Source organism: Mus caroli, chromosome 9, assembly GCF_900094665.2.
Source record: "Mus caroli chromosome 9, CAROLI_EIJ_v1.1, whole genome shotgun sequence".
NCBI classification, from domain to species: Eukaryota; Metazoa; Chordata; class Mammalia; order Rodentia; family Muridae; genus Mus; species Mus caroli.
The window spans coordinates 84138898-84148906 of record NC_034578.1 but is presented as its reverse complement, the minus strand read 5'-3'; positions in this window follow the sequence as shown (position 1 = coordinate 84148906).

Sequence of the window (10009 nt, the reverse complement as noted above, 5' to 3'; positions counted from 1 at the left end):
ATCTTGGGCCTGTGAATCACTGAACTCATTTTGTTTTTCCCAAGGGAAGGAACTTTGGTAACCACATCAACAGTGTTAATGAGACCCAAGACTTCTCCCTTCCGCCAGCACTCAGCGTATAAGAAAGGGGTGAATGAGCATCTCGATCTCAGCCGTAGCCTGCAAGAGTCCTGCAGTTCCAGGAGGTGGCTGAGAAGTCAGTTACAGATTAGTTGTCCCCACAGGCAGCAAGCTGCGACCTAATGGGTAGGATAGGTCTCACAAATGCACTTTTGTAGACAAAACAAAACCAAAAAAATAAATAAACAAAAAACCAAAACCGCATGAGGATGAAAATTTACGAATTAAATGACCAGAATGTTTGTGCTACTTAAAAAACAAAACAAAACAACAACAACAACAACAANAAAAAAAACAAAACCCAAAACCCCATGTGGATGAAAATTTATGAATTAAATGACCAGAATGTTTGTGCTACTTAGTATGGGCTGCACTTTAAAATAAATTGACAATGATTTGTTTTTTTTAAATCTATAATCCAATTTAAGATTGAAATATGAAGCGATGGATTACTTTCACAGATTCTCTGATTTCATGGATAGCATCTGGGCTCATGTTTACAATATAAACATTGTGATGTATATGTGTATGTGTGTGTGTTCCCATATCCACCCTGTATGTAGATGGAGATTGCTGTCAGATATCGCATGCTAGATGTGTTATGTCTCATTTAATTGTCTTTTGCCTTGTTTTTTTTTAAAGACAGAATCTCACCAAGAGGCGATGGCTCATGCTTTTAATCCCAGCATTCAGGAGGAAGAGACAGGTGGATCTCTGAGAACAAGACTAGCCTTCTCTACAGAGTAAGTTCCAGGACACAGAGAATCATCTCTCTCTCTCTCTCTCTCTCTCTCTCTCTCTCTCTCTCTCTCACTCATACACACACACACACACCCTCTGGCAGGTTTTTCATGTCTATGTGGGTGCTAGGAGACCAAGTCTAGGTCCTCATATTTGCACATCAGGTGCTTTACTGACAGGGCCACTTCCATAGACCCAGAAAATGACTGATATTAGGAAAGAGATACAATGGATCAGGTTATAATAAACATCTAGAGTTTTCTATAAAATACTTTATTTAAACTTAGATTATCAAAGTATCTCAGTCAAACCCAACACTTGTAGAAATGTATTTCCAATTATTTCCAGTAATCTGAACAAGACAGTTCTTCAAGCACCAGTTTTGTTTGTAGTTCTGTAACAACCTATTGTCTTAAAAGTGTAGCACACTGAATCCCCTGCATAGCCTTGGCCAGAATCTCTTGGGCATTTATTTTCCACTATGCTGGAAAGTCCTTACTGACTTTTCCAGGTGAGTAAAAGAGGAGGGACTCATATTTATTCCCACGTAGTTAATCTGACTCTGACCAGCCTTGATTTTGGGAAATTGCTATGCTGCCAACATAACNAGTCCCCACATCATTTGTTAAAAAGCCACTGCTCATTCCCATGCTGTACAGAAGAGAAACTGCATCTTGCCACTGCTGTCGCATAAGACTTGCCATCCTGTCCCAAGGAATGTGCCTGTTTTCCTTCTTTTGATGCTGTTTTTCAGACAATTGNCGGGATAGAAAACCAAACTCAGACATTTTCTGAGAGCCAGCATTCTAGCAATTCACCATCAAATCAGCCATCAGGGTGATATCCTAGAAACCTGATTTACTGGGAACAAGAAACTCATGGATTCATCATACTTTTCTTTCTATAAACATAAAGGTATGTGGCAAGCCAAAACATACTGGGAACAGAAAGCATGTCTAACAGGAACATCTTCTTCTTTCAGCCTGTGCAAGCATCACCAGTGCAAACAGCTAACTAGAAAGCCATTCTGGCTTTGATGCTTAGTGGGACCANAGCTTGACTGTGATGATTTCAACTAAGTTTGGGGGATAGTGAGTTCCTATTGTACTGCTAAGCTGAGAATGGACATTAATTTCTGCTTTGACACAGAGTGGCCAGACACTGTGAATCTATGACCCCAACTCCTACCTTCAGTTGCTGAGACACAATGGCTAGTTTGGTGGGAACCAAGAAGCAAGCGTAAAGCTTGGGCAAAGGGCGGGAGTCATTCACATAGGATCAGTGCTTGAAAACCTTTCTGTAATTGAAAGCATTTTCCTCACACTTTTGGAGTCCTGTCAAGATCAAAAATGGAGGCTTGTATAGCATGCACCTAATATTAAAAAGATGCATATAAAGTTATAAGACAACAGTGCACAGGCTCTATTCTTCTACTGTGACAAGTGTGTCTTCATAATGTTGCAGTAAGCCAGGCACCATTTTGGAATATTTGGACTTTGTAGGATGAGAAGATNGCTACAGATTATTATCTAGAAGTCTCCTTTAGGCTGTGGCTTAAATTACTCTCACGGGTATGATTTGCTTGTGGCCAGCTCAAATTCTAAATTTTATTCTTTTCCATTTTTTCTCCCACTTCCATGTGGGTACCTGACTCCAGACTTATTGAACAGCTTTCTCNGCTCTAAATGTACACAATGCTTTCCTCCAGTTTGCTTCTGTTAGAGTATGAATGTGAAAAGCCCCTAGCAGGCTCATGTAGGACATGGTGAGTCTCCAGCTAGTGCCATTATTTGGGGGAGTTTCTGAAAGCTTTAGGAAATAGAGCCCAACAAGGGAAAGTAGGTCATGAGGGCATGACTTTGCAGGTGATGCCTGGTCCTTCTTGCTTCTGCTTCCCATCTACGATGAAGTAAAAGAACCCTCTCTTCTACATACTCCCACTACCATGGGGGCTCTGCCTGATTACCTGGAGTCATTGGTATGAAATTATGTCTTGAAAACATACTTGTTACCCAAATCCACCAAACAATATCACAAATAAGTAAATGTTATTTTTTTTTACCATGGTAAGTAGCATGCATTCTTTCAAATATAATTTTGGATTATCCCAACCTTTCTTTTTTTCCAATTTTTTATTAGGTATTTTCTTCATTTACATTTCCAATGCTATCCCAAAAGTCCCCCATACCCTCCCCCACACTCCCCTACCTACCCATTCCCACTTCTTGGCCCTGGTGTTCCCCTGTACTGGGGCATATAAAGTTTGCAAGACCAAGGGGCCTCTCTTCCCAATGATGGCCAACTAGGCCATCTTCTGCTACATATGCAGCTAGAGACAGGAGCTCTGGGGGTACAGGTTAGTTCATATTCCAACCTTTCTTTTAAAAATCCTCCAAAAATATGAAAGTGCTAAGGTCTTTCATGAACATTGGGGATGTTCTGCAAATTTCCCCTAAGAATATTAGAGCATTTTGGTTAGGTAATACACTTCATATAAATGGAAGCAGAACTTGGGGTCACTAGTCCCATCTTATCCCACAGGGACAGTAGCATGTACCTGTTTCATTCTCCAAGTCTGCCCTGTGGCATCGTGTTCCAGGACATCTGGTTATTTCTGGTACTGCATTCCANATTTCTGAGAGAAGACTAAGCACATGCTTAGTCTGAATAGCTCTAATTTGAAGAAGGGAACTCCCCTGTGAGTTAGCAGTCGCCTTACCCATCCATCATAGGGAGAGGCATCTGTGCCTCACAGTATCATCCTCAGATACTGTCCAACAGGAGAATATGATTCAGTATTTGGAAAGAGGCAGCTATCAAAGGTTTCAAATAAAGTGCCAGTTGATATGTTAAAAGAATTGACATTTAGAGGAGAAATAATGTGATTCAATTGTCTTTTTAATGAACAAAAGAAATACTGACTCTGATTTGTTTTTCAAAAAGACTAATATTTCACAACATGAATTTTGGTGTGAATTAACATGTGCTCTTAATTTGAGACCAATACTAAATAAGGAGCAGCAGTCAAGTATCTCTGTCTAGGATGTGATGGCAATAGGGATTTGAGAGTAATGATGAAAGAGTTGAGATAAAAGCTTTGGTGGAAAATTTTGGAGAGGAAAATTGTATGTCTTTAACTACCACTATTATTAATAAGCAATATTTACTGTGGCAAAATACTGATTACCTGCCTTGTGGATAATACCTTATTTATTTTCACAATCTTTCAATAATCACTTCTACCTTTTATATTTTAGTAGGAAGACCCAACACCTTATTCCTCCTCCTATAGTCAGCAAACAATAGAAACAGGGCTAAACCGAAATGTTTGGATTGAGTGCTGGTGTTCATCTAGTGTGGTGGCTTAAATGAGAATGACCTCCGTAGACTAACACATTTGAGTTCTTGGTTCTCACTTGGTGAAACTGCTGGGAGCTTATGAGGTGCAGCTTTGTTGAAAGAGATGTCACTGGGGTAGAGGAGGGTGGTCTTTGAGGTTTCAAAGAGTCCATGGTGTGATTCCCAGTATGTGGTGTATCCTACTTGTGGTGTGATGATGTGAGCTCTCAGTTGTTCCTGCCACCACGCCTTCTCTCTGCCATCATGGACTCTAACTGTCTGAAACCATAAGCCCAATTAAAAGTCTTCTTTATAAATTTCTTTGGTCATGGTGTCCTATCACAGTAGCTGGAAAATAAGTAATTTATCCAGTTTCCTTAGAAGAAACTCCACTCCTGCCCAACGCTGCTTGAGTAGGCTCATTTATCCCACACAGGACTGTCAGCTTGAACCCAAGTATGGCTACTGTAGGCTGAACTGGTGATGATTCATATCAAGATGGACACGGGATGGTTCTGAAGAGACAGCCACTCTTGTCCCTTAAGAAGGCACTCAAATTTGTGACTTTCAATCCCTGGGATTCTCAAAGGTAGCACATATACCACTCTAAAAGTCAGGTACCACTTAACACACGAAGACATGAGATTNGATCTCAAATGGTGCATATTCCCCTTTATAAAAAATAATTCAGGACAGTTATAGACACCCACAGGCAAACATTGGATGGAGCTTGGGGACTGTTATGGAAAAATAGGAGGAAAGTTTGTGGTCCCTGAAGGCTTCATGGGAAGACCAACAGAATCAACTAACTTGAACCTTGGGGTTCTCAGAGTCTGAACCACCAACCAAAGAACATTTACAGGATAGATGTAGGCCTCCCGGCACTTATGTAGCAGATACGCAGCTTGGTCTTCATGTGGGACCCAAACAACTGGAGCAGGCTATTCCAAAAGATGTTACCAGTAAGTGGGATATGTTCTACTAGCTGGGCTGCCCTGTTTGGCCTCAGTGAGAGAGGAAGTGCCTAGCCTCACAGAAACTTGAAGTGCCAGCATTGGGAGAATATCCAGGGGGACCCCACCTACTCAGAGAAGGAGAGAGGATGGGGGAAGGATTGTAGGGAGGGGTGACTGGGAGGGGGGCAGTGAGTAGATGTAAAGTGAATAAGTATGACAATAAAATTAAACTTAAAATAAATTAAACTAAAAAATAGCTGTCATGAAACTTTCTCACAGTGAGAAAAGAAGCAAATGCAGTTGCTGTCTCCTTGGGAACAGCTCATCAGCTCCCATTTAGGTCTCAGCCTCTGTGTGTCCTGGAGAGCAGGGCAGAAGTATTGTGATGATTTTCTCTGGATTTCTTTTTCCCTCACCACTAGAAATGTTTGATGTTTGTAAACATGGGGAATATCTACCTGGTCTCACATCCTACATTGCCCACCCCCCTTTTTGGGACATTCTCATTCAGAGACTCATGTCAAAAAAAAGTTAACATACCAAACCCCGATTTCATTTTCTTCCTCTGCATGCTGTTTTAAAGGTGAGGTAAATAAACTTTTGGGAATCCACATTCATTGTGCTCCCCATATTGTCCCTGTCTTCAGATGTGATTGGAACTGAGGTAGCTAAAAAACTTGCTCTCTTCACTCTGCCCTTTAGCTCTGAGACGACAGCAGAGTTTCAGAATAAGTTTGCTTGCCTGTTTAACGAAGCTTCTGGAAGGAACATCTAACAGAATGTGTGGGCAGTCTGAGCATGTATCCTGTGTGGTGTTTAGTGAATGATTGCCCACTGTATAAAGAAGTTAAGGATCGGCTTGCATTTAGACCTTAACACCTCNACATACCCTGGCCATGAACCTCATAGGACATGTTTTCCTAAACAAAGTGGTGTCCTGGGGAAAGGTTAATGACAGGTCTCCTAACATGCCTAAGTTTTAAAATTCCTTCCTTTTCTCTACATCTTTTTCCATTTTGTTCTCTACAAGGGCCACCTCTCAAGTGATGAGTAAGCGACATATGATCTGTGAAAGACTAGACTCTCCATTTCCCTCACCACTACAGTTCTCTGGAGGAGCCAAGGAAAGGCTAGTGCTTTCAGGAAGAGTAATTACTATCGAGACACAGCCANTGCGTCAATCATCTGGGTGTCAATCAATCTCTGCAAGGCCAGAGTTCAATTAATTGACGACACCCCGGAGACACCCAAAGCAGTTAACATGACTCTAAACTCAGTCGAAAATACAAGCTGCAAAATCTGATTTCTCATACATTCCNATCGCGGAGTTCCATCTCTTAATGTATCCCTCCATGCCAAACTGTCATCTGTTGAGAAATGCCAGAAGGAAGCTTAGATGTCAAATCCTGAAAGGTCACAGTGTGTCANCACAAGCATTAGGACATACCACCTTTGGCTATGCCAACAAGAAAATACCATTTTATTATAAGCTCGCATCCATATTCTATTTTTCAGAAAGAAGCATATTTTACCTGGAAAGTTTCATAGTATAACACTCGGATACCCAGTATGTATTTCAACATTTCTTTTTTTCCAGAAGAGAAGGAAATCATTGTTCCCGTCTTTAAATGTGATTTGTTAACATGCTGATGATGAGTGATGTCCTCTCATTTTATGGGAGTGAAGAATCCCGGAGGATATGTGGGATCACAGATGTGATGTTGGGATGAGATATTGGTACGGAGAGGAAGGCCAGGTAAATCAGTGCTGCCCTCTGGCCCTTGTTTCAGAAGCTTAATTAAAAGATTCTTTGGCTGGGACTTGACAATCTATCTGGAAACCTCCAGAAGTCCTGAAGGTCAGACTATAATAACAAGATNCNATAGATGGGGTGTNAAAACCAGATACTTATTTCTAATGTTTTTGGACACCTAGTAGTCTAAGATCAGGGTGCCAATCAACTTTATCCTATGATGAGTGTCCTCTTTATGGCTCAAAAATAGATACCTTATGTGTATGTACTTATACAGATGAGAGAGAGGGAAGAGAAAGAGAAGAGAGGAGATGAGATGAGAGAGCTACAATCACTCTTCTTTTTCCTCTAAGGATATCAATGCATGACTTCACTTAAACTTTGTTGTCTCCCAGAGACCTTGACTCCAAATATCATATATTGAGGGTTTGATTTTTAACACTGAAACCCTGAGGTGAACACAAACATCTAGTCCATATCTTGACACATTATTCCTTACAGGGCAGAAGAACAAAAGATTGTAGCCATACCTGTCTATGAGAGAAGCAGTAAAGAAGAGAAAGGTCAACTCAATGCTTAAGGTCAGAGACAAATTCATTTTCTCTTTTGTCCACTGAAGTAACAGCATCAACAGCCTTCATAAGATCCACCTCAAAAAAGACACACTTAATGCAATCAATCATTAATGTTTCTGTTCCCTTGGGGATTTGGAGAGCTTNTCATTTCCCTTCAAACCTCCCAACCAAGAGTATAGCCCTCAACCTGCTGCTTTTTCTAATATTGTAAACATTTTGGTCATTGCCTCATGAGCTGTATGCCTGTGTGGCCTCACTTATGATATAAATCTTTTGAGGTTAAGGGTAATAATATCTCTATTCTGGAGCTAACCAAATGCTCAGAACTATTAAAACTGGCTTAACAGTTCATGTTGTTGGTCTCCCTATATGTAAAATATCTCATTTTCAAATTTGAACTATGATTATATTTACTTTAGGAGAGACACATTTTGTAGAATTTTTTTTCTGTCAGCAGTTTTGGATCCACCTCATCATGTAAACAAAACCAAATTTTCTAATCCCCCCAAAGTCAACTCAAGTGCAAAAGAATTCTGTGTGCTTCAGCTCACACCAAAATGTGTAAATATTTCTATGATTCACAAAGCACAGTGCTAGCTAGGCAGAGTGTAAGCCATTTGGCTTTGGAATCATTGTTTTAGCTTTAGTTTCTCATTGAAAGACAGATTTCTAAAACATACAACACCTTCTAGAAATCAAGGTTATGATGTCACAAACCTGTGAAGTTGTGAAATGTTGTAAGAAGTCAACTGGGAGGGACAAGCCAGATGTGTCCCAGGTATGCACCAAGTGTCCATGAAAGCCAGAATAGGACACCCAATCTCCTGGAATTGGAGTTACAGGCATTTGTAAGCTTCTATAGTGATGCTCACCAGTTAAGAGCACTTGCTACTTCTACAAAGGTCCTAGATTTGGTTGTCAGCACCAGCTCTGAATGCTAACCTTCTACAGTACAATGAAAGTTCCACTCCATGCTCTTTATCTGATCCCCATTTGGACAAAGTCTTTCAGAACAATGAATTTCACTCGCTATACTTACAACACTCATTTTGTAGGTTTAACCAAAATGAGATGATTTGTTCAGTAGTCTCTATTGGAAAGGATGAAACTAACACATGCATATTTATCTTCAGGGATTGCTGGCTGAAACCACTTTAGGGGACCTTATTGCTTTTTTGACTTTTCAGTCATATGTTTCAATATTTCAGCTTAAAACCCACTTAAACATGACTGGGTATCATTTTAAGAAAATACCTGTTCCCAAGTTTACTNGACTGCAGCAGTTTCTGATCATGGAAGACATCTTAATCCTTTGCCTTGCAGAAATGAACCCAATGTGTTTTACTTTATAAACANACACAAAATNGGGCAGAAAATAGTGCCTTCTATGATTGCCCTGACCATTGTGTTTAAAAGTTACTCTCATATGTTTCAAAGTTCTCATGTGATCAGAGTTTATCTTGTTCTAAATTTGTGTTTGCATCAGAAGATGGTTTGGGGTTGTTTGGTAGCTTATTGCAGCAATGGTGTCCAATCTGCTCACATCACACCTTTGATCCACANCTTTGAGTNGTCTCTTTCTGCACTGATAGAGTGTGGCTATGTGACTTGCTTGCTAATTGGAGAATAGCAGGTATGGTTAGCCAAGGCTTGAAGAATACTTGAACTTTAGAGCTTAATTTTTCCTTCAAATCTTTGGAAACTTGACAGCATCTATTTGGGGCCAGAGAGCCAGGGGATCAGGAGAAGCAGACCTGGAGCAAGAGTTGGGTTGAGGCATGTCCAAACCCCAGAAATCTAATCCTGAGATTGGCAGGTGTGGGATCACTCCCCTCCTGTCCTATCCCTGAATTTTCCAGTTTAATAGCCCTGGGTGCTCCACCTTTGCCTCACAGAGGAGGCCATGGAGCTAGTAGCCGGGTTAAATGTCCTATCCCCTTATAAGGCCATGTCCAGCAGTACCTGGTGTTCCTCCTCATGCTCATGAAGTATCTTCCAACACCTAACCCTGGCCAATGCTACACATCCACACAAACCTCACTCCCAGAGACCCTGGCCACCTCTCCAGAGTACCCCCTCCCCCCAATAAACAAACCAGTTCTCTGAAGCCGTTCCTGGGTGTGTTCATTGCCCAGATACTCATTACCAACTAAGATACTGCAATTGCACCCAACCACACCCTGATAAGCTTCCCTTCCTCCAGTCAAGTCCAGTTCAGTCCAGTCCGGTCTGGTCCAGTCCAGTCCAGTACGTGTGAAACAGGCCTGATACTCTAAGGGAGAAGCAGACATGAACTGTTTACACCTCGCCCAGTGTCCTGGAAAATCAACACCTGCTAATCAGAAATAAGTCATCTTAGCTGAGATGCTCAACCCATGGTACTCTCAGTACTTGGTCAGCAGCTACATTAGGAGCTCCTTACAAATACAGATTCCCTTTTCTCCTCACAGTCCTGTTGAGGTGGGAATTTTAGTTATTAAGCCCAGTAGCCTATGGTTTAGTCTATGTCTCTGGGCAATCCTAAT